The sequence below is a fragment of the Pituophis catenifer genome, unplaced genomic scaffold (assembly GCF_029215685.1).
Source record: "Pituophis catenifer annectens isolate HBS135680 unplaced genomic scaffold, rPitCat1.0.hap2 SCAF_6, whole genome shotgun sequence".
Classification (NCBI taxonomy): domain Eukaryota; kingdom Metazoa; phylum Chordata; class Lepidosauria; order Squamata; family Colubridae; genus Pituophis; species Pituophis catenifer.
The window spans coordinates 3,168,608-3,194,388 of record NW_027256886.1 but is presented as its reverse complement, the minus strand read 5'-3'; the positions used below and the strand labels follow the sequence as shown (position 1 = coordinate 3,194,388).

At 42.9% G+C, this 25,781-nt stretch overlaps 1 pseudogene; it reads right to left on the bottom strand.

The window, feature by feature from the left end:
• LOC139318277 (cytochrome P450 2J5-like) overlaps positions 1-22,009 on the bottom strand; it is a 77,352-nt pseudogene extending 55,343 nt beyond the window's left edge.
• Positions 22,010-25,781: the final 3,772 nt, after the last annotated feature.

Sequence of the window (25,781 nt, the reverse complement as noted above, 5' to 3'; positions counted from 1 at the left end):
ATATTATAAAATCTCTATTCCTTCCCCACTCCAGGGGAAGGATACTGTAAAATCCCCATTTCCTCCTGATCAGCTGGGACTTGGGAGGCAGAGAATAGATGGGGCCAGTCAGAGGTGGTATTTACCAGTTCTCCAAACTACTCAACATTTCTGCTACCGGTTCTCTAGAACTGGTCAGAACCTGCTGAATACCACCTCTGAGGGGGAAATAACATTGGGGCAAGTTCTATTCAGGTATTCCTTGATTTACGACCACAACTAAGCCCCAAATTTTGTTGTTAAGTGAGACATTTGTTACGTGAATTTTGCCCCGTTTTATGACTTTTTTTGCCACCATTTATTAAGTGAATCCCTTATTAAGTTAGTTACACAGTTGTTAAGTGAATCTGGCTTCCTCATTGACTTTGTTTGTCAGAAGGTCGCAAAAGTTGATCACATGACCCCGGGACACAGCAGCTGTCATAAATATGAGTCGGTTGCCAAGCGGCTGAATGTTGACCACATGACCATGTGAATGCCCCAATGGTCATAAGTGTGAATAAGGGTCATAAGTCACTTTTTTCAGGGCAGTTGTAACTTTGAACAATTATTAGTCTCCCTAAATGAACTGTTGTAAGTTGGAGACTGCCTGTACGGAGGACCTCAGGGAAGGAAATATTAGGAGCAATTGGGATACTATTGCTGAGTGTTCCCCGATCTCGTGAGCGGACAATTCTATGCGAATAATTTTGGCAGGATGATAATTAGGAGAAAAAAAATATTTTTAGCTCTTTTAAAGGCTCCATGTGAAAACTGTAAACTAGGAGAGTGAAAGGTAGACATCTGGCTTAGATTTTATTGCAGTAGCAGCCTAATCATGATGTCACCAATAAAAAGGAATTCCATCAAGATAATTTGGTTTAGTACTTATCCAGGTCCTTATGCTTAGTGGTTGTGCAGGAAGCAACATATAGCATCTATCAAAATAGTTTACAGTGAACACCTTCCTCGTGTCTGCAGGAAGATGACACCAAAAAAAATTTAAATATATCTTTCCCTTCCCTTAAGGCAGGGGTGTCAAACTCAAGGCCAAATCTGGCCCGCAGGGTGTTTAGTTCTGGCCCGTGGGGCCTCCCTGGAAACAGTAAAGGGCCAGTCCACTGTGCCTCTGCCACCAAAAATGGAGATTGGGAGGGCTGCATGCAGCCCTCTCTCAAGCTCTGTTTTCATTGGCAGAGAGTTGCAGGAGGCCGTCGCAGCCGAAAACAGAGATCAGGAGCCCATTCTCACTGTCAGAACACCAGAGGTGGGTTGCTACCAGTTCGCCCTGGATTGGGCGAACCGGTAGCGGCAGAAGGCTCCACCCACTCACCCAGAGGCTTCTGCGCATGTGCAGAAGCCTCGCATGTGAATGAGGGCACGCACGCACACAAGCGAACCGGTAGCGATTGAGATTTGCAAGCCACTATTGCAAAACACTCAGGCCACCACAGGTGCCCCCAACATGAGTGATGTCAAGCTGGCCACGCCCACTCTGGCCACACCCACTCTGGCCAGGCCCCCCGCCTCCCCCCCCCCAAGGTCAAACACAACCCTGATGCGGCTCTCAATGAAATTGAGTTTGACACCCCGAGGTAGACATTATATCTCATTCTAATACTTTCAAGGATTACAATTCACATAGGGAATTTTATCAATGATTGTAGAAAGAGCTCAGGAATAGATGCGAGTTGGGGTCCTTGGTGCTCTCTGAGCTGGCTTGTTTTCTTGCAGACATTTCATTACCCTTCTCAGGAGTCAGCAATCTGTGGCTCCGGAGCCACATGCAGCTCTTTGGGCCCTCTGCTGTAGCTCCCTTTCAGGTGATCCCACCACTGGCTGGCCCTGCCCCTCATCCTCCCCTCCCAGTCACTCCTCACCTGGCCTGAGAAGGTAAGGGTGATGGCGGGGGATGGAGAAGTGGCCATGGCAGAAACAGCGAGATACAGAGAGAGGGGGAGAGAGGGGAGAGAGAGATATGTCAAAAGGATTTTGTGGTTCCCGGTGTTTTTTAACAACTGGTTCTCTGCCCTAATGACCGGCTGGGTAGGCATGGCTAGGGGGTCATGTGACTGGTGGAAGTGAGTGACATCGAGTTGGCCACGCCCACCCAGGTTTTGTGGCTCCTGGTGTTTTCTTTTCTGTGGCAAATAGATCCAAATGGCTCTTTGAGTATTTAAGGTTGCAAACCCCTGTCCTACCTAGATAACATCATCAATGCTAGCAATGTTACCTAGTACTGATGATATTACCTAGTTAGGGTAATGAAACATTTCCAAGAAAACAAGTCAGATCAGAGAGCACCAAGGACCCCTCATTTCACCCCTGAGCTGCAAATATTCTCTTTTAGGTGGGAGTTATGCACTGATCCATCTTCAAGCAATATTCCCAAGGCAAGGCAAATGTGTACTTTCTCCATTTGAAATAGGTAGAAATCGATGAAATCCTGTGGTTCGTGCTGGCTTTGATTCTCCTTATGCTTTTTGATCTCCTTCTTTGCAAACGAAAGCATCATCTCCACAAAAGATAGGGCAGTCTGGTGAGGGCCAGGCAGATGCTTCATGATAGATGGAAAAGCTTCATAGAGCTGAGAGAGAGAGAGGGGGGGGAGGGAGAGGGAGAGAGGGAGAGAGAGAGAATTCAGTTACAATATAAAAAGATCTTTTTGGATCCTGGATTGAGCAAATCAATGTCCTTGATCTTAGGTGTATGAAAACTAGGACTTAACAGACAATTTATGTCTATGTCAGTGGCTGAGACGCTGAGCTTGTCGATCGAAAGGTCGGCAGTTCAGCTGTTTAAATCCATAGTGCCGTGTAAAAGGGTGAGCTCCCGTTCCTTGTCCGAGCTTCTGCCAACCTAGCAGTTCGAAAGCAGGTAAAAAATGCAAGTAGAAAAATAGGGATCATCTTTGGTGGGAAGGTAACAGCATTCTGTGCGCCTTTGGTGTTTAGTCATGCCAGCCACATGACCACGGAGACGTCTTCGGACAACGCTGACTCTTCGGCTTTGAAACGGAGATGAGCACTACCCCCTAGACTCAGGAACGACTAGCACATATGTGCAAGGGGAACCTTTACCTTTTAATGATGCACTGATGATATTACCTAGTTACCACAACCCTTCCTTCTCATGTTCCCCTCCTTTAACAATGTCCAACAGGAAGTTAAAAGAGCAACTGGTTGTAAGTAAACTAAATTCATCCTATATTATAATTTAAGAGTGGATTAAAAAAACAGCAGGAACTTTTCCAGGTAGTTGCTAGGACTCAACACTGATTTGAAGTTACAAATAAGAGGATAGGATGGGAAGGGAGGGTGGAAGGGAGGGCGGAGGGGAGGGCAGTTTTTTTACTACCAATTCTGTAGGCGTGGCTTGGTGGGCATGGCTTGGTGGTCGTGGCAAGGGAAGGATACTGCAAAATTCCCATTCCCTCCCCACTCCTGGGGGAAGGATACTGCAAAATCTCCATTCCCACCCCACTCTGAGGCCAGCCAGAATGCTGGCCTCAGCATTCAGAGGTGTCATTTGCTGGTTCTCCAAATTATTCAACATTTCTGCTACTGGTTCTCTGAACTATTCAAACTTTCCACTACCAGTTCTCCAGAACCTGTCAGAACCTGCTGGATTTCACCCCTGAGGGAAGGGGAGAGAAGGAAAAGAGAGGAGAGGAGGGGGAGGAGAGGGGAGGAGAGGAGAGAAGAGGAAAGGGACAATGAAGGAAACTCAGTTACATAGGAATTTTTGTTAAAATCCATACATTCATACTTTTGGAAAATTTTGAACTGACAGACTCATGTGGGAAAGAGAAGATTAAAAAATGAAAAACAAGATTAGTACTACTTACAAGGTAAGGCACGCTGTTTCCAAACATGGCTAAAAAGAAAATTGCTTCCACCAACTCCAGGAAGTTCTTATCTTCAGTGGAAAACCGATGTCCAAATACTACAGCACAGATCACATTTGAAAATGATTTCATGATGGATAGCGAGGGGTCAAATGGCTGCCCTGGAAACAAAAGGATAGGAATTAATATTCACATTTATTTATTTATTTTTATTTTATTTATTTTTCAAGCATATATAAGATAACAGGTAAAAGGAAGTTAAAAGCAGTTAAAAGGAAGAAACGGCTGCGATCACACATTGCTCCTAGAAGCACGAAGCCAAAAACACCAGCCTGAAGATGACGAATGAGACTTCGTCGAAACGTCGCCAAGACACTCCCAATTTTACGTGGGAGAAAACCCGAATAACCAAAGACCTACATACAAACACCCGCGAAAACCTCAGAAAACTAACAGGTAAAAGTGTAAACATAATTTGAATACATGAAAAGAGTAAGTAAAAAGGAATATTAGGACAGGGACAGTAGGCACCCTGGTGCGCTTATGCACGCCCCTTACAGACCTCTTAGGAATGGGGTGAGGTCAACAGTAGACAGTCTAAGGTTAAAGTTTTGGGGGCTTGGGGAAGAAACCACAGAGTCAGGTAGTGTATTCTAGGCATTGACCACTCTGTTGCTGAAGTCGTATTTTCTGCAATCGAGTTTGGAGCGGTTTATTTTAAGTTTGTATCTATGGTTTGCTGGTGTATTGTTATGGTTGAATTTGAAGTAGTCATTGACAGGTAGGACATTGTAGCAGATAATTTTGTGTACTACGCTTAGGTCAGACCAAAGGCGGCATAGTTTTAAGTTGTCTAAGACCAAAATTTCAAGTCTGGTGGCACAAGGTATTCTGTTGTGAGCAGAGGAGTGGAGGACTCTTCTCATGAAATATCTCTTGACTCTCTCAGTTCAGGGATGAAATCCAGCAGGGTCTGACAGGTTCTGGAGAACTGGTAGCAGAAATTTTGAGTAGTTCGGAGAACCGGTAGCGGAAATTTTGAGTCGTTTGGAGAGTCAGCATATACCACCTCTGGCTGGCCCCAGAGTGGGGTGGGAATGGAGATTTTGCAGTATCCTTCCCGTGGAGTGGGGTGGGAATGGAGATTTTGCAGTATCCTTCCCCTACCACTCCCACCAAGCCACGCCCACCAAGCCACGCCCACAGAACCAGTAGTAAAAAAATTTGGATTTCACCACTGTCTCAGTTGTATTAATGTCCAATATGCATTCTGTTTTTCTTTTGCAGCATCAAAACTGGGAGATCTGGTAGAAATGATCAGAAATTGTGATCCTTATTTATTTTTATTAGATAAACTGACTTGCTATTGGAAGATCAGATGATATGAACTCTAGCATAGCCAACATAATTGGATATCAGGCTCACGCCCAGAGACAATACCGTGAGATCCACTTGAATCCAGTTCTTTATTTGCTCACCCCTCATAAACAAATTTTTGCCAGACTGAAGCTACAACCTACTACTACCGCCTACTACCACAAACAGCCTCCCACCGGCCGGTACGCTCTCATAGAGAGGGGCTCCTCCGGGTGCCATCAGCCAAGCAGTGTCGACTGGCGGCCCCCAGGGAGAGGGCCTTCTCTGTGGGGGCACCCACTATCTGGAACGAGCTCCCCCCGGAGATACGGAGGATCCCAGATCTGCGCACTTTCCGCCGTGCTCTTAAAATCCTCTTATTCCAGCAAGCCAGCCTGGCCTAATTTTTCTCCCCTTTCTTTTAAATTTTTAAACTGAAATTTTAATTTGTTTTTAAATTAGTGGGATTTTAAATTGTCGTGGGCTAAATTATTTAATTTGGTTTTAAATTGTTTCTAACTTTTGTATTTCTGTATTTTATCCTTTGCCTGTTCACCGCCCTGAGTCTTCGGGAGTAGGGCGGTATACAAATTTAATAATAATAATAAAAAAAAAACACCTTCTAACCTATTAGGTATATCCTAAGACAGGGGTCCCAAACCCTCAGTCTGCGGAACGGCAACAGACCACAGCATGCCAGAAACTGGGCTGTAGAAATAAGCGAAGCTCCATCCGTGGAATGCAGGCAGCACACAAAACCACACCCACTCCTTTACTACCGGTTCACAACGGGAGCACGCGCACAAATCACCCTTGATGATGTCAGGGCGGGTGGGCGGAGCATCCCACTCTGCCCACCTGCCCTGACAGAACCGGGAGCAACCCCCACTGACCCACTCTCTCCAAGGAACCGATCCTTGGTGCCCCAAAGATTGGGGACCGCTGCTATAAAGTGTCTTAGGCATCTGAAATGCTCTGATTCTATTTTGTCCTTGGTTTGGGTGCTGATATCAAATTTCTGCCCATTAATTATTATGTGCCTGTTTGTCCTGGGTCGAAGCTGTTGGCACAGAGATTTGTTGCAGTGCCTGTTTCCCACGTTAGCATCGTTGTCCTGTTGCTTTTTGCTGCTGGTGAGAATCGGTTTCAAACTGGATGGTTTTCTATATGCAAGTAGGGGCCTGCCCCCTGGTGTCCGACAAAGGGCAGGTTCATTATCCAGTATGAGCCGTAGCTTATTTACATTGTATTGGTTTCTGCTGTGAGCTGTAGGTGACAAGTGATGTTTTTTTCCATTGTTCTGTTCCTCTGATCTGTCTTTCAGTAGGTCTTCTACAGAGGAATTATTGAGTCTGTCATCTGCACCTCTATAACTGTCTGCTTTGGTTCTGCAACCCAACAAGACAGACACAGACTTCAGAGGATAATTAGAACTGCAGAAAAAAACATTGCTACCAACCTGCCTTCCATTGAGGACCTGTATCCTGCACGAGTCAAAAAGAGGGCTGTGAAAATATTTACAGACACCTCATATTTATGTCCACCTCCTGGACATAAACTGTTTCAACTCCTACCCTCAAAACGACGCTATAGAGCACTGCACACCAGGACAACTAGGCACAAGAACAGTTTTTTCCCGAACGCCATCACTCTTCTAAACAATTAATTCCCTCAACACTGTCAAACTATTCACTAAGTCTGCATTACTATTACTATTAGTCTTCTCATTGTTCCTATCACTCATCTCCTCCCACTTTATGACTTATAACTGCATGACTGTAACTTTGCTGCTTGAATCCTTACGATTTATATTGATATTGATTGTTTCCTAGTACAATTTGATTGCTTATTTGTACCCTATGGCTATCATTAAGTGTTGTACCTTATGATTCTAGATGAACGTATCTTTTCTTTTTATGTACACTGAGAGAATATACACGAAGACAAATTCCTTGTGTGTCCAATCACACTTGGCCAATAAAGAATTCTAATCTAATCTAATTTACATTTTGTCCTGCCCTTATGGCACTTAAGGCATCTCTTGTGTTCCTCAGCAAACAGAGAGTTCTATAATTTCACAAGCACAATCTGATCCAAAGCCATTGTCACATGTTCGTTCCAAGCCATGACTAAGATCTTGGCTGGACTATGTCCCAAAGGTGCTTTTTCAAGAGGCAACTGGACTTTCTGGTTTTTCTTTGAAGACGTTTCACTTCTCATCCAAGAAGCTTCTTCAGCTCTGCATTCTTTTAGCAAGTCATTAAGGTCACCTGGAGATTTATCTGTGTCATCAGGTCACCTGAGTGGTGCAAATTAGTGTGGAGCCTTCTTGGAACTGTTGAAAGGACTGTGTTGTAGATTGGAGATAGATGATGATGTACCCCTCCCCCTCTATTGAAAGAAGGCTGTTCAATTTTGACATAGATGGCCTCTTTGACCCCTCTTTCAAACCAGCAGTCCTCTCTGTCCAAAATGTGGACTTTGAAGACAGCCGTCTTCAAACAAGTGGCCTTTGTCTTTTAAATGCAGATGGATGGCTGAATGTAGCCCTGATGGGTTTGGTCTCCTATGTTATGCCATGCATTTATGAAGTGGTTGTTTTGTTTCCCCATTGTACAGATCTGCACATGGCTTGCTGCATTGTACTGCATATACTACATTGCTCCGTTTATGTCTGGGTGTTTTATCTTTGGGGTGGACAATGGACAAACTTCTGCCTTAGTGTATTCTTGGGTTTGAAGTGTGCACATACGTTATGTTGGCTAAAGATCCTCCTGAGCTTTTCCGATATGCCTGCAACATACGGAATGACAATGTTGCTTCGCTTATTGTTTTCTTCGTTATCTGTGGAGGAGTTCCTGTAGCAGGGGTGAAATCCAGCAGGTTCTGACAGGTTCTGGAGAACCAGTAGCGAAAATTTTGAGTAGTTCGAAGAACCAGTAGCGGAAATTTTGAGTAGTTCGGAAAACCAGCAAATACCACCTCTGGCTGGCCCCAGAGTGGGGTGGGAATGGAGATTTTGCAATATCCTTCCCCCAGGAGTGGGGAGGGAATGGGAATTTTGTAGTATCCTTCCCCTGGAGTGGGGTGGGAATGGAGGTTTTGCAATATCCTTCCCCCAGGAGTGGAAGGGAATGGAGTTTTTGCTTCCCCTGCCACGCCCATCAAGCCGCACCACACCTACCAAGCCACGCCCACAGAACCGGTAGTAAAAAAAATTGGATTTCACCACTGTCCTTAGTGTATACTGCACAGTCCAGGAAAGCGAGACTATTTTCGTTAACATCTTCCCGTGTGAATTTGATGTATCTGTCCACAGCGTTGATATGTTTGGCGAACTCTTCCAGTTCCTGTGTTTTGAATTCCTGTGTTTTGATGTCTTCAAATAAAAACCAGAAAGTCCAGTTGCCAGTTGGGCACTCGGTCTCTAAAAGCGTTGCCATCGCTGTTCTAACTTGTACACCAGCAAAATCCAAACAAGGAATAAGAAGAAAAATCTTGACCATGAAAGCTATTAAGCTGTGAGATAGCCTGCCTCCTAGAATCATGAATGCTTCATCGGGGGATATTTTCACTGAAATATTGGATAGTCATTTGTCTGAGATGGAACTAGGATAACAGAATAAGAGAGTTGGAAGGAACCTTGGAGGTCGTCTAGTCCAACCTCTTGCTCAGACAGGGAACCCTATACCATTTCAGACAAATGGTTATCCAATCTCTTCTTAAAAACTTCCAGTGTTGGAGCACCTACAACTTCTGGAAGCAAGTTGTTTCATTGATTAATTGTTCTAACTGTCAGGAAATTTCTCCTTAGTTCTAAGTTGCTCCTCTCCTTGATTAGTTTCCACCCGTTGCTTCTTGTCCTGCCTTCAGATGCGGTGAAATCTAAAAATTTTCCCTACCAGTTCTGTGGGTGTGGCTTAATTGGTGAGTGTGGCTTGGTGGTCAGGTGACCGGGTGGGCATGGCCAATAATAATAATAAATAATAAAAATAATAAACAAAGTACACAAAACAATAAGAGGTACCAAAAACCAACTTTCACACTTTACACACAATGCAACACAACACAACTGACTCGCACACATTGTAAAAGCAGCTGCACTTCAGCCAAAATGGCCCCTGCAACAAGCAGGAACCTCACACGGCCACAAAAAGCTCAAAAACCAACTTTCACACTTTTTCCACACAAAATGTCACATGCAGCTTTTGTGAGATTTTGTGTGCTTGTGTAGTTAGAGTGAAACACTACAGAAACACACCAAATCTCAGAAAGCTGCACAAATATTTTATTATTTTATTTTATTTTTATTTTTAGGTAAAAGCAGCTAAATTTAAAACTTCCTTAACTTTAAATTGCTGTGTCTAAAAAAAAAAAAAAAAAAACTCCTAAAAAAAAACTCCAATTAACTATTTTTTTTAAAGCTCCCCACCCGCACCCCCCCCCCCCAAAAAAACCCAGTTACTTATCAAATTGAAGGCACAAGGCGGGGAGATTGAGTAGCTCAACATTTGGATTGATTGCAGGCAGGCAGATTCAGTTGCTAGTTGATGCAATTGATTGCAGCAGCCGAAATAAGGCAGGAAAAGCAAGCGAACCCGAGAGAAGCAGCAAGCTGCCAAGTGGGCAAGTGAGGACTGGGCAATTGGGTGGGCATGGGCAGGAGGGCCAGGGATTTTTGCTACCGGTTCTCTGAACTACCCGCCGCCTTCGCTACCGGATCGCCCGATCCAGTCCGAACTGGGAGCATTTCACCCCTGGGTTGACCCCGTCTTCTATGTGGCAGCCCCTTAGATATCAAAACACTGCTATCATATCACCCCTAGTTCTTCTTTTCATTAAACTAGACATACCTAATTCCTGCAACCGTTCTTCATATGTTTTAGCCTTCATTATAAGATGATTAGGGGACTGGGGGATTCCTACCATGGGTATGGTGTTCTTTCAGAAATCCTCCACAGTCCATTCCGACCTTATGATTCTACGAGACAATGATTCAGCAGGTAAGGAAACCTCCTTAAAGATTTCTGTGCAGTTATACTCAAGACAGCCTCATCTCAGATTGTCACGTACCTTTTGTCTCTGCAAAGAATTCCACAAGCTGTTGGGCCTCCTCTTGGATTTGAGCTTCCATGCCTTTTTTCCCCAGTCCCAATTTCCTCATGGTAACAATCCCAAACCTTCTTTGCTGCTGCCAGGTGTGACCGTTTGAAAATATAATACCTGAGGTAATTGAAAAAGTAGTGTTCACAAAAATACAAAATTAGATTAGACTAACAGAGTTGGAAGGGAATTTGTAGGTCATCTAGTCCAACCCCCTGCCCAAGCAGGAGATCCTATACCATTTCTGACAAAATGGCAGTCCAATCTCTTCTTGAAAGCTTCCAGTGGTGAAGCTCCCACAACTTCTGAAGGCAACTTCTGTTCCATGGGTTGATTGTTCTCACTGTCAGAAAATTTCTCCTTATTTCTAGGTTGAATCTCTCCTTGATTAGTTTCCATCCATCATTCCTTCTCTGGCCTTCAGGTGCTTTGGAAAATAGGTTGACCCCCTCCTTTCTGTGGCAGCCCCTCAAATATTGGAAGACTGCTATCATGTCTCCCCTGGTCCTTCTCTTCGCTAGACTACCCATGCCCAGTTACCTGATCAAGGTTGACAGATTTCAAAATGTACATGCAATTTATGCACTAAAGAATCCAAACCATGCTACACAATTTTTCTGTAAACATTAGTCTATGTCTCAAACCTTCAATCCTAATGGAAAAACTGTATTATTAATGACCTAGAAAGCCTCACCTGATACAGAGAAAGTGATGCAACATTTTAGGAGCGTTCTTAGCACCTTTTTAACCTCATCGGTGACTACTGAAGTCCCACATCCTTACTCTTTCTTAAGGCTCCTCATTACATCTCACAGAATGTATGATAAAAACTTCTGAGACGAAAATCATAATGTTAATTTCGTTGTGTGCCTGTCTATTTTTATCTACAGTCGGGTCAAATCTGCTGAATAGATGTTGCAACATTTTCCTTGCCTCTAATATGGTTGATAAATGTAGGACAATGGCTCTTCTAAAATAACCTCCTCTGGACTTCCGGTTTGTTGTCGGAGCGGGACAGCTGTAGCTAGTGGGGCTCCGCGAAGCCCAGCTGATTTCTGCCTGCCTGGAGGCTCTTTGGAGCCAAACGTCACCTTGTAGGGGTGACAAGAAAGGAAGGGCTCCTGTAGATCGCAGGTGGACAGCGGTCCACTTTGCTGGATCCAGGAAAATCTTCCCGACAGGTGGAAAAGAAGATGGCCATTAATGGCTTAATCAAAGCTCTGACGGCCGGAACTAGCAAACACGAAGAAAAGTGGAAAAGAAACAGTGCATCAGATTGGGGTAAGGATTGCCTAATTTCTATCCAAAACCTAAACTAAATTCACCAAAATATTTTTGTGAAGGAGGGAGACTCCAGAGAGAAGGAGGGAGGGAATTGTTACTCTTTCCCCCTCCGGAAGCGGTGAGTGAAAGTTTTGAATGGATTCCCCTACCCCCACCCCACTGGAAAATAAAGTGAAGCAAGGAAATAACTATTTTTAATTGGAAGAGAAAGACTCTGGACTGAGTACCTTAATAAGACATTTTTTAAGATATAGATAAGATGTATTTCTTTTGACTTATTTTTCCTAAACCTCTTTTTGACTACATTTAGTGAAAAAAAAAATTTCTTTTTCCAGACTCCTAACTTAGCGTGGTAAATAAAAAGAAAGCATTTCCAGATATTTTAATCCAAGTCTTTTGACTAGTGTCACATTGATTTTGAGGGGTATAACAAGGCAACATCCTTGTTATGTGGCTGCCGGCATCCCGATATAGCCAGCTGATACCATCGTTGACTATTGGGGGCGAGTTATTGGCCCCCATGGAGAAGGCTCACAACTTGGGTGAACTCCTGGACATCCGGCTGTCTTTAGAAGACCATATGACAGCTGTGGCCAGGGGAGCTTTCTATCCAGTTGCATCCCTTTCTGAATCGGGACTCCTTATGCACAGTCACTCATGCCCTCGCCACTTCCTGACTGGACTACTGTAATGCTCTCTACATGGGGCTCCCCTTGAGGTGCACCCGGAGACTCCAACTGGTCCAGAATGCGGCCGCGCGGGTGATTATGGGAGCGACATGGCAGTCACATGTAACACCTCTCCTACGCGAGCTGCACTGGCTCCCGGTGGTCTTCCGAGGGCGCTCCAAAGTGTTGGTTCTTACCTTTAAAGTGCTCCATGGCTTAGGACCTGGGTACCTACGAGACCACCTTCTGCAATCGATAACTTCCCACCAACCAGTACACTCCCACAGAGTGGGCCTCCTCAGGGTGCCGTCAGTAAAGCAATGTCGACTGGTGGTTCCCAGGGGGAGAGCCTTCTCTATGAGGGCACCTGCCCTTTGGAACAGGATACCCCCAGGGATACGAATAATCCCAGATCTTCGTACTTTCCGTCGGGCACTTAAGACCTTCCTCTTTCACCAAGCCGGGCTGGCATAAATTTTCAAATTGTCTAAATTCTATGCTGAGGATCTTAACTGATGAGCCAAATTGGTTTAATTATTTTAAATTGTTTTTATTTCACATTATATGTATGTTATTCTGACTGCTCACCGCCCTGAGTCCTTCAGGAGAAGGGCGATATAAAAATTAAATAATAATAATAATAATAATAATAATAATAATAATAATAATAAGAAGAAGAAGAAGAAGAAGAAGAAGAAGAAGAAGAAGAAGAAGAAGAAGAAGAAGAAGAAGAAGAAGAACAACAACAACAACAACAACAACAACAACAACAACATCGATAATTATCCAGCGTTTTGATTATGACTTACCTTTTTCTTTAGTTGCAGTTAAAATGTAAGGTGTGACTAGGCGATCAACAAAAGCCTCGGAATGGTCTATCAGTACTTCTTTCACGGCTCGATATCCACAGAGAACTATCCAATGATAACCCCCTCCCCAGAAGGAATAGATATTCCCATAATCCTTTGCCAGCTGTAATGTGGAACAGAGAAAAGAACAAGTCTATATTAATACACATAATTGCCTGTCCAGTCCAATTGCTTATTTCTTGCCTTCTCATTTTTCCTTTCTCTGTGTCAGCCCTAAAGCCATTTTTGAGCTGAAGCCATTTTGGGAGCATCTTCAGGGCTGCCACAGCAAGGCCGGTTGGAGTTGTGTGAATGTGAGGGGGGGAGATAGAGAAAGCTGGGGATGTGTAGCCAAAACAACATTCTTTCCCATGGGAGCTAAGGAGGCTCTACCAGGTGTTGAAGAGGTGTGGACCAAAGCCAGCCAAGATGGTGGCTGTGACCTAGTTGGACTATGTGATGGACTTGTGATCTGGGGGAAAGAACTTTGGGGGTTTTGATTTGGGTGGGGAAAACCTCGGGTCCTTCAGAGTCGGGTTTTCCCCAGATGTGTCAATATGACATGTCTAATAAATCTATACTTTGAAGAATATGCCTGCCTCGGAGTTTTGATTCTGTTGGGTGTGTTAATTGGAATCCTGACACTATTCTTACAAAATGCTTTGTGAACACCGGTTTGCACCATTATGGGCCATTTAGCATAGCAATAGCATTTAGACTTATATACTACTTCATCAAGGGATGCGGTGGCTCAGTGGCTAAGATGCTGAGCTTGTCAATCGAAAGGTTGGCAGTTCAGCGGTTCAAATCCCTAGGGCCATGTAATGGGGTGAGCTCCCATTACTTGTCCCAGCTTCTGCCAATCTAGCAGTTTGAAAGCACATAAAAAAAAATGCAAGTAGAAAAATAGGGACCACCTTTGGTGGGAAGGTAACAGCATTCCGTGCGCCTTTGGTGTTGAGTCATGCCAGCCACATGACCACGGAGACGTCTTCGGACAGCGCTGGCTCTTCCGCTTTGAAACAGAGATGAGCACTGCCCCCTAGAGGCAGGAATGACTAACACATATGTGCGAGGGGAACCTTTACCTTTACCTCACCACTTCATAGTGCTTTACAGCCCTCTCTAAGCGGTTTACAGAGTCAGCATATTTGCCCCCAACAATCTGGGTCCTTATTTTACCCACCTTGGAAGGACGGAAGGCTGAGTCAACCTTGAGCCTCGTGAGATTTGAACTGTCAAATTGCAGGCAGCCGGCAGGCAGCAGAAGTAGCCTGCAGTACTGCACTCTAACCACTGCACCATCAAGGCTCAATAACAAATCCGTGCACCCCCAAGATCTTTTTGCTTTCTTAATTTTCATCAGTGTGGATAACAGTAAGAGTAGAACAGTATTAGGACCAGGTTCATTTTTCTCAACAAGAGAAAATTGGGATGAAATGATCCATCTGAAAAGGTGCAGATTTGGGATCTACCCAAACAGCCTGAGTTTGCCACCTAACAGGTAGCCCTCGACTTATAACAGTTCATTTAGTGGCCGTTTGAAGTCACAAGGTGATTTACAGTCATGTTTTCACACGTATGATTGTGGCAGAATCCCCATGGTGAGGTGATCAAAATTCAGACGCTTGGAAACTGACTCCTATTTATGACGGTTGCAGTGTCCTGGGATCATGTGATCACCTTTTGCGACCTTCTGACAAGCAAACGTCAATGGGGAAGCCAGATTTACATAACGACTGTGGCGCGCACGTGCAGAGCTGCCAGAAGGCAAGAACAGCTAAAACAAAAGGGATGACTCAGGAGTAGGGCTTGGAGATGATTGGCCCCTCCCATAAGACTTAAAAGAGGAGCAAAGGCACGTGGGCCTTTGCAGGAAGCAACGTTTGTTCATTCGGTTCAGCTTAAAGCCTGAAGCTCTGTTTGATTCTGGACTCCGTGTGGCTTTGCCAATTAGATCTATGGCAGCGTGTCAAGGGAGATAAAGGTAGGTGATTATTCCGAAGGACTTCTCCCAAAGGACTCTTTACAACTAACTGGGACTCGTCTGTGTGAATGAACAGAATTCACAGCTGTTGCAAAAAAAGAGGCTTTTGGGACTATTCGTGTGTTTTAATGACTCAGGAAGCCTAGTTCAGAACAGAATCAAACTCCTGGCAGTGAAATGCAGAGCTTCTTGAATAAGAAGTGAAACATTTTCAAGAAAAAAAACCCCCAAGAAAGTCCAGTTGCCTTTTAAAAAGGACCTTTGGGATATCCTTTTCTCCCCCTCAAGCTCAGATCTTTCTCTTCTCTTCTTAAAATATACATGAAACCTCTGAATGAGGTTATTCACCAGAATAGAGTTTGATGTCATCAGTGTGCTGATGATACCCAATTGTACAGAACAATCTCCACTCATGGCCAGACAGCTGACGCTGTCATGGTGCACATTGTACAAATGCAGTTTGAGGGATTTGCTTGTCATAATTAATTGTGTGGTGGAAAGGAAGACTTTGTGTTAGAAATTCTGTTTATATATAGCACTGCAGAGAAAACAAGGAGTACAGTCACCATGTGGTTTACTGCTCAACTGTAACAGGAAACAGGAAACTCTACTTAGAACAAAGGAGCATAGAGTATATACCATAGATCCAAACTTGTAAACACTGCCAGGTCATGTCCTGTTCTTAGAATGTGGGTGGATGTAAATTTAAGTCCCATTACTAGAGGTGAATGTTTTTTATTTGTGAATAGACTGGCCCAGCCTCTCTTAATGGGCACAAAATATCCATCTCTAAAGACTTCAAGCATCTGCTGGGGGCTGTTAAGAAAGACTGGGGGCTGCTTTCTGTCTCTAAGGACATGTTTCTCCATTTCTCCTTTGGGGAAATATAATATTCTACTTCTTTTAATATTCTCCAAAATATTTCGTTATCTAAAAGGGGGGGCTTCCCACAGGTGTATGATATAACATAAAAAAGCAAAAGCAAATAGTAGGAAAAATAGGGAAGGGAAAATGGGGGGGAAAGTGGTGGGGGAGAAAGAAAAGGCATTGACTTCTGACTCCCTTTGGTGCAATAGAATAGGGTAGTAATATCAAACCACAACTTTTTACTTTTACATAACAGTTTAAACTAGCCATTTCTATAACACCAAATCTAACTAATCAGTAAAACCCAAAATCAAAGCTTCATGTTTTTTCTACCTCAAGCACAAAGTCCAGAAGCTTTTTCTAGGTAGGGAAAAAATGTCTTTAGGGCTTTTTCCTTGATCAAAGCAGTCAATTTAGCCATCTCTGCTAACTCCATCATCTTTTGCAGCCATTCGTCCATTTTCAGGGTCGAAATGTCTTTCTATTTTTGTGCGTAGAGTAATCTTGCTACCCTCAACATGTATAGCATCAAGGTTCCAATTTTTCTCCCCATGTCTTTTTCCATTAACCCCAAAAGAAAAGTCTCTGGTTTTATCTTTATATTCACTTTAAGAATTACAATTTAAAAGGAAATGTCTATAAGATGATGTAACTCCAGACAAGTGATCAAAAATGTATAAAGGTATTTGAAATGAATGTTGGAAATGTAAATGTAAAGAGGGGACTTGTTATCATTTATGGTGGACATGTGACAAAGCAAAGAAATATTGGAGTAGGGTTCAACTTCTAATACAGGGTCATTCTTAAAGTCAATTTAGAATAGAATAGAATAACAGAGTTGAAGGGACCTTGGAGGTCTTCTAGTCCAACCCCCTGCTTAGGCAGGAAATCCTACACCACTTCAGACAAATGGTTAACCAATCTCTTCTTAAAAACTTCCAGTGTTGGAGCATTTATAACTTCTGGAGGCAAGTTGTTCCACTGATTGATTGTTCTCATTGTCATGAAATTTCTCCTTAGTTCTAGGTTGCTTTTCTCCTGAATTAGTTTCCATCCATTGCTTCTTGTCCTGCCCTCAGGTGGAGAATAGTTTGACTCCCTCTTCTTTGTGGCAGCCCCTGAGATATCAGAACACTGCTATCATGTCACCCCAGTCCTTCTTTTCATAAGACTAAACATATCCAGCTTGATGTCTTAACCACTACACCAAACTGGCTCTGATGCGGAAAATCCCAAATACATTGGGAACATTACAGAGAGCTCCCACTCTCATTGATTGGCCAAATAAGAACAGAAAACACTAAACACAAACATTAGTTGTGTTATTATGTCATCTTCTTCTTCCTTCCTTCCCCAAGAAATGATTCTTAGCAAAACTCTTCTCACATGGAAATTTTAAGCTTGGCACTTGGAAGCTCCCTGGGTGTGAAGCAAATAGGCAGGATGTCTAATCTTGTGAAGCTTCTTTTCCGGTAACATTGTTACCTGCAAACTAGGGCATACAAAACTTTTGCTAGACCAATTCTCGAATACAGCTCGTCTGCCTGGAAACTGCACTGTATATTGGACATTAACACAATTGAGCGAGTCCAGAGGTATTTCACGAGAAGAGTATTCCACTCCTCTGCTCGCAACAAAATACTTTATGTCACCAGACTTGAAATTTTGGACTTGGACAACCTAGAACTACGCCGCCTACGGTCTGACCTAAGCGTAGTACACAAAATTATCCGCTACAATGTCCTACCTGTCAATGACTACTTCAGCTTCAACCAAAACAATACATGAGCACACAATAGATACAAACTCGATGTAAACCGCTCCAAACTCGATTGCAGAAAATACGACTTCAGCAACAGAGTGGTCAATGCCTGGAATGCACTACCTGTCTCTGTGGTTTCTTCCCCAAACCCCCAAAACTTTAACCTTACACTGTCTACTGTTGACCTCACCCCATTCCTAAGAGGTCTGTAAGGGGCGTGCATAAGCGCACCAGCGTGCCTACCGTCCCTGTCCTAATGTCCCCATTTATTCATACCCATTTCCTGTGTTCATATCCATTGTTTATACTTATACTTGTTATCTCATACATGTTTGACGAATTAATAAATAAATAAAATAAATAATAAATAAATAAAAATAAATAAATGCCAACTATTGAAATGACTCTAACTGAAGCCATAAAAGTTTCTTATTTCATTTCTCAGTTGCCAAGCTTAGAGGGGAAGTAAGTAAGTAAGCTTTTTATTACGGTCAGAGACCAAATTAAAATACACATAGAAGGGGAGTATATTTTACAAATATAAATAGATCATGTGACAGTACACCATCTACTGCCTCAGATAGAATCTGTACTGTCAGTACTAGTGATCCTCTGCCGTAAGGGTTACCCGTCTCTTCCCCTGTTTTTTTCAGCCACAACTGCAGCAAAAATTTTTGCCACCTTTGGAGTTATATCGGGGTCTGTGTCCTGGAGTAGGAAATAAAGGCTGAACAGATCAGGTAAACCAGGGAATCTCTGGGAAATAGGAGAGATGAATCTTGATCTTATGTCTCGGTAGTGGGGACATACGAATGTAATGTGGAACAGAGATTCCGGGGATTGGCCATCACATGTGCAATAGATGGATTTTACTCCCCCCGAGAGCCTACTGTCGAGGACATTCGAGGGGATCTCATTAAATCGTGCCTTCATAAATGCGAGCCTGTGTTTGATAGATTGTAACACGGAGAGATAAGCCGGAGGGTGAGGTGAGGGGAAACGGTGAGCACGTTCCCGATCCGTTTGCCAGATTTAATTGTCTATCAATGTCATCCAGCCGTTGAAAAATCAACAATTTGGCAGCATCGGGGCCTAAAATAAAAGCTTCAATGGGGGAGATCCCGATCTTCAAAAGTTTTGTATGGATATTATGGGCCCAGGGACTATGAAAAGGGTCCCGCCATAGGCATTGGCCTAGGTAATAGCCTGGGAGTCTATTCCACAGGGACAACCGGGGAAGGAGATTTGTGGAATGTAGAATGTTTCCTTTTAAGAGTGACAGACATAACACTGATAAGACTCATGAGAGCTGAAGCTAACCCATCGTATCCTAGCGACGGCAGGAAGGGAGTACTAAGAGTTTCATCACCTGCTTGGTAGGCTAACATGATATGGGACACAAGGGGGTGGGGGAGGGTGGGCAGTATCTATCTTTAAATTATGCCAAAGCACGGGAACTATTCAGAGTTGGCTTGACTTTTGAACGTGCCGATATGATTTATTTATTTATTTATTTATTTATTTATTTACTTACCTATTTACTTATCAAATTTTTATACCGCCCTTCTCCCAAAGGGACTCAGGGCGGTGTACAGCCAAGATAAAAACCAGCAATATAGAAACTAAAAACAATTTAAAATTATTAGATAGTTTGGCCAATCATCTAAAACACAATAACCCATTAAAATAATATTTTAGGCCAACCCTGCTTGATGGAATAATAGCGTTTTAAGGGCGCGGCGGAAGGTATGGAGGTCGGAAATCCGACGAATTTCCAGAGGCAGCTCGTTCCAGAGGGCAGGTGCCCCCACAGAGACGGCTCTCCCCCTGGGGGTCGCCAGACGACACTGTCTAACCGACGGCACCCTGAGGAGACCCTCTCTGTGGGAGCGTACTGGTCGGTGGGAGGCTATCGGAGACAGAAGGCGGTCTCGTAAATATCCAGGTCCTATGCCATGGAGCGCTTTAAAGGTGGCGACCAATGATGTACCCAAGAAACAAGATCTTTGAGAAAGCAAGAGCCTCAGAGGTTTGAGCTAATTGGGAGCATTACTCGGAGCCATGACACAGGAACCCAATACTTAACAATGGTTCTTGAATTATGGCTTGTCCTCACAGAACAGATTGGCTTGCTCTGACTTGCTTCTGCTTAAGTGTTATACTTATATTTACAATGATCTCATGGCACGCAGTATAGGAGAACGTTGAGAAATTCATTTGTACCAGAGACCAGCACACAGAGTCACTGGAATGCAACTTGTTTGCTTCAATACTAAAGGTGAGAAACAAGCGTAAAGAGGCAGGGATGTTGCAGGTGCAAATCATGGTGTAATCCTGAGAAGGAAAACCATGCCTTATTGCCAGAAACAATCATTTGATTCCTGTTTATCGGCAAAAGATAAACAAGAACAAAAGAAAGGGATAGGTTTTTAGTAGGCGTACAAGGGTGTGACAGGAGACCATGTTCTTTTATCATAATCTTTTAAAAGCTATTTGTAATGCTGAAGCATAAGTACTTTGAGAACCCAGTTTGTGGGGGCAATAAGCTGACTTTGTATAAATATACAAAAGTATGAAGGCTATTGCTTAACGCATTGTAAGCCGCCCTGAGTCTCCGGAGAAGGGCGGCATATAAATCAAATTAAAAAAAATTTACAATTTTTTTTTTTTTAAAAAAGCACAACCAGAGCATTTGTTGGTTGAGATTTGGAGTTGCCAATTTTTTGACCGTTCCGACACAAAATCAGGGTCTTTTTAAAGGGTAGCAGCATTGTCGGTGATGTTGAATAGTTTTACATCATCAGCAAAGAGAACGCAGTTGCTTATAATCTGATCGCAAAGGTCGTTTATGTAAAGTATAAAGAGGGTGGGTCAGGGGTGAAATGCTCCCGTTCGGACCGGATCACCCGATCCGGTAGCAATGGAGGCGGGTGGTTCGGAGAACCGGTAGCAAAAATTCCTGCCCCCCCCCAATGCCCAGCTGAGTCGCACAATCATCAGAGGCTTTTTTTTTTTTACTTTTAAAAGCATTTTTTCTACAACCTCTTCGGCCGAAAAAATGCTTTTAAAAGTAAAAAAAAAAAGCCTCTGATGATCATGAGGCTCAGCTGGGATCATCAAAGGCTTTTAAAAGAAAAAAAACCCTTTTTTCTTTTAAATGCCTCTGAAGATCCAAGCTGAGTTGCCTGATTGTCAGAGGCATTTAAAAGAAAAAAAATGCTTCTGACAATCCAAGCTAAGTTGCCTGATCATCAGAGGCATTTAAAAGAAAAAAAATCTCTGCCGATCAGGCAACTCAGCTGGGATTGTCAGAGCCTTTTGAAAGCATTTTTTCCTCTTCACCAAAGAGGTTGTAGGAAAAAATGGTTTTAAAAGTTAAAAAAAAAAAATTGGCATCGTCCACCCAGTCACTTTACCCCCCCCCCCCAACCAAGCCATGCCCACAGAACCGGTAGTAACAAATTTTAGATTTCACCACTGGTGTGGGTCCTAAAATGCTTCCTTGGGGGACACCGCTGTTAACAGGTGCAAGGGTTTGATAGGGTGTTCCCTATTTTGACTACTTGTTGCCTGTTTGATAGGAACGCAGCTATCCACTTATGCAGGAATCTGGAAATGCCATAAGATTTTAATTTTAGAAGTAGTTTGTCGTGTACCACTGAATCGAATGCTTTACAGAAGTCTATATAAATTGCGTCTATTGCTTTACCCTGGTTGAATTGTGAAGTCCATATGTCAGCTTTCTGTCATCTGCAAATTAGATCTGTTCCCTTTCTGTTCCCCCATCTAAATCATTTATGAAGATATTGAAGAGGTTCAGGCAAGATGTTTCCCTAACAGTCAATCCAAGCATCGTTTGGTATGCATCCCCCTCCTTCTTCCATTTGGCTGACCTTAAGGCAGTGTCTCGAGGGGATATTGTACATACTTTCATTTTCCGAAGCATCCCCCCTGCTGCATTTCCCCCTCCCGACAGTTCATAGCTATCACCGCGTAGCAGTGAAGCACAAGCGAGCATAAAGTGGCAACTGATACCTTGCTTCTTCTTGGTTTAAATACAAAAGTACAAAAAGTACAAATTAAGTACAAAAGACATACCTTTCTGAAAGTCATCTCCGTTATGGAAGTATCAAATCGCCGCCACATACTTCCTATTACAGGAAGTGGAAAAGGCCCCGGTGGGTAGCGTTTGCATGACCAGATCTGTTTCAAATAGGAAAGAATCTGGCGTGGAATCCAAAGGATCAGAAGGAACAGTGGTTTCAACATCCTCCTGCCTTCTCGTTCTCCAGCCCTATAATCTGTTGTAGAGCTTGAGCCTGGGACGCTTTTCTCTGTTGGTTCTTTATAAGTGAATGGTGGCTCTGATATTTTTGCTACCACCGTTTTCTGTATTCTCTCCTAATTAAGAATCTTCTGCTGTCTCAGTCAAACTGTTCTGGAACATGACTTTCATTGCTGTATGAAGCAAATAGAACACATAAGCCCGTTCTAGAACAATTAGAGGATTGATCTTAAAAGTCTCAATTGCTCAATACCAGCTTAGCAGAGGAGTATCTAATTAAAGATGTATTATATTATAGATCTTTTTATATCCAGAATCTTCCAGTGTTCATCATCCCAATGCAAAGACATCTTGATTCAATACCTCAATTTGGGGGGCGGGAAATAACTTCTGCAGCTGTTTATTCCCTCCTGCCATCAATTCCTAATGAATTTGTCTTTCCATTAATTTAGTAAAAACAGCAGCTTGTAATATTTTCTTTTTTGAAATGCACTTTCTTAAATTTCCGCAAAAGTTATAATGTAATTTTAAAAAAGGACAAGAAATAATATTTAAAAAGGAAAACACAGAGAAGGGAAAGATGCAAAGACAAAAGGGAAAAAAGAAAAAAAATAGAAAAGGGGCAACTTCCAACTTTCTTCAATACAAGTTACAAACATAAAATACTTTAAGCTCTTGATCTAAAATTCAATATTGCACAGTGTTTCTCTAATCGTTAATTCTAATCATCAGATCCCAAAATTAACAGATTAACAGATTTGGAAGGGACCTTGTAGGTCGTCTTTGCAACCTCATCATCATTGCAACAAAAGTCAAAGATAATAAAAGAAAGTTTCTTCCAACATATAAATAACAAGAAAACAATCAAGGAAACAATCGGTCCACTAAAGAGAGAAGACGGCAAGGAAGTAACAGGCAACAGAGAGACAGGAGAGCTGCTTAACTCATTCTTTGCATCAGTCTGCACGCAAAAAGAAACTATAGTCCAATCTACCAGAAACATAACTGTAAAAAACAGACTAAAAGTTAAAATAAGCAAAATAATAATAATAATAATAGTAATAGTAAGAGAACACCTGTCTGATCTTGATGACTACAAATCACCAGGACCTGACAGATTACATCCCAGAATTCTAAAAGAGCTGGCAGATGTCATCTCAGAACCACTGTACCACATCTTTCAAAAACCCTGGAACACCAGGGAACTACCAGAGGACTGGAAAAGAGCTGATGTGGATCCCATCTTCAAAAAAGGAGGAAAAAAACCAGACCCAGGAAACTGTAGACCAATCAGCCTAACATCAATACCTGGGAAGATACTGGAAAAGATAATAAAAAAAACAGATCTTCCAACACTTAGAAACGAGTAAAGTAATAGCTAGCAGCCGGCACGGGTTTGTTAAAAACAGATCATGCCAAACCAATCTTATTTCATTCTTCAACATAGTGACTAAATTAGTAGACCAGCAAAATACTGTGGACATAATATACTTAGACTTCAGCAAGGCATTCGACAAAGTAGACCACAACCTACTTCTTCATAAGCTAGAAAAAAGTGGGATAGATAGCTTCACCACCAGATGGATTCGCAACTGGCTGACAAACTGTACTCAACGAGTAGTCCTTAAAGGGTCTAAGTCTACATGGAGAGAAGTAAGCAGTGTGGTACCACAAGGTTCCATCTTATGCCCAGTACTCTTCAATATCTTCATAAAAGACTTCATAAATGACATATAAACTGGGGGAAACCAGGTTTAATAGCAGTGACTGTGAGGGGGTTCTTGGAGTCTTAGTGGACAATCAGCTAAATATGAGCTGGCAGTGTGCAGTGGCAGCCAAAAAAGCCCATGTAATCCTAAATTATATTAACAGAGGGATACAATCAAGATCAAGTGAGGTACTAATACCACTCTATAAAGCCCTAGGAAGACCACACCTAGAATACTGCATCCAGTTTTGGTCACCACACTCTTGAGACTCTAGAAAAAGTGCAGAGGAGAGCAACCACGATGATTAGGGGACTGGAGACTAAAACATATGAAGAACAGTTACAGGAAGTGGGCATGGCTAGTCTAGTGAAGAGAAGGTCCAGGGGAGACATGACAGCAGTGTTCCAATATTTGAGGGGCTGCCACAGAGAGGAGGGCAGTCAAGCTATTCTCCAAAGCACCTGAAGGCCAGACAAGGAATAATGGATGGAAACTGGACAAGGAGAGATTCAACCTGGAAATGAGGAGAAATTTTCTGTCAGTGAGAACAATCAACCAATGGAACAGAAGCTGCCTTCAGAAGTTGTGGGAGCTTCATCCCTGGAAGCTTTTAAGAAGAGATTGGACTGCCATTTGTCAGAAATCGTGTAGGATCTCCTGCTGAGTGGGGGGTTGGACTAGATGACCTATAAGGTCCCTTCCAACTCTGTTAATCTGTAATTAAAAATCTATTCCAACCTCCCCAACCCCCACCCAAGCAGGAAACCCTACACCATTTCTGACAAATGGCAGTCCAATCTTTTCTTGAAAGCCTCCAGGGATGAAGCTCCCACAACTTCTGAAGGCAACTTCTGTTCCACGGGTTGATTGTTAATTAATGCCATATTTCTTTTGGTTGTCAGCAAAAATCCAAAAGTGGTTTTTGTGGAGCTAGAAAAAGTCTTTTCTTTAATCAAGGTTCTTAATTTTGCCATCTCGGTCAATTCCATTAACCAACATCCATTCTTCCATTGTGGGACTCTGTAAGTCTACGGGACCGCCTACTACCACCAATAGCCTCCCACCAGCCGGTACACTCTCATAGAGAGGGGCTCCTCCGGGTGCCGTCGGCCAAACAATGTTGACTGGCGGCCCCTAGGGGGAGAGCCTTCTCTGTGGGGGCACCTACTATCTGGAACAAACTCCCCTCGGAGATACGGAGGATCCCAGATCTGTGCACCTTCCGCCGCGCTCTTAAAACCTTTTTATTCCACCAGGCGGGCCTGGCCTAATCTTTTCCCTCTTTTTAATTATGCAAATTTTAATCGGTTTTTAAATGATTGGGGTGTTTTAATCTATCTGGGCCAAATTGTTTAATTCGATTTTACTTTGTTTTTAAATTTTGTATCTATGTATTTTTACTGTTTGGCTGTTCACCGCCCTGAGTCCTTTGGGAGTAGGGCGGTATATAAATCAAATAAAGTAAGTCAGTAAGTAAGTAAGTAAGTAAGTTTTTCCATCTCTGGGCATACAAAAGTCTCTTTGCGGTTATTTTATTGGTTTTTATATATAAAGAAGATACAACTATATGTTGCAGATACAAGGGATGGTGAAGAAAATCCCACAAGCAATAATCATTTAATTCCTGAAAGGGATGGGTTTTAGTAGGTGTAAGAAGGTGTTAGAGGAGACTGTGTTCTTTTATAATAATAGCTTGAAAGCTATTTAGAATGCTGAAGCACAGAAGTTGTGAGAACAGCATGATAAGCAAGGGCTGTGTATGATGACACAAAAGAAAATTGACACACCAACTTCAGGTATGTGTTTATGACCTCCTTTTCCCTCCCCAATAGTGCGGTACAATGACTCTGTCAGCTTTGGAAGCCATATTAGGCTGGAAGCTTCCATGCTGCCATCTTCTCATGTGTGGGAAAATAGGAGGGGGATTTAGTAGAGGGGTTGTCTGTAGACGTAATAGCATTCTTCCTGTCGATCAAGGTCAGGCCGATCCTGCATCTGGAGAAGGAGTGGTCGGAGTGATGTCTTGAGTGGGACGGCGGTTGATTGG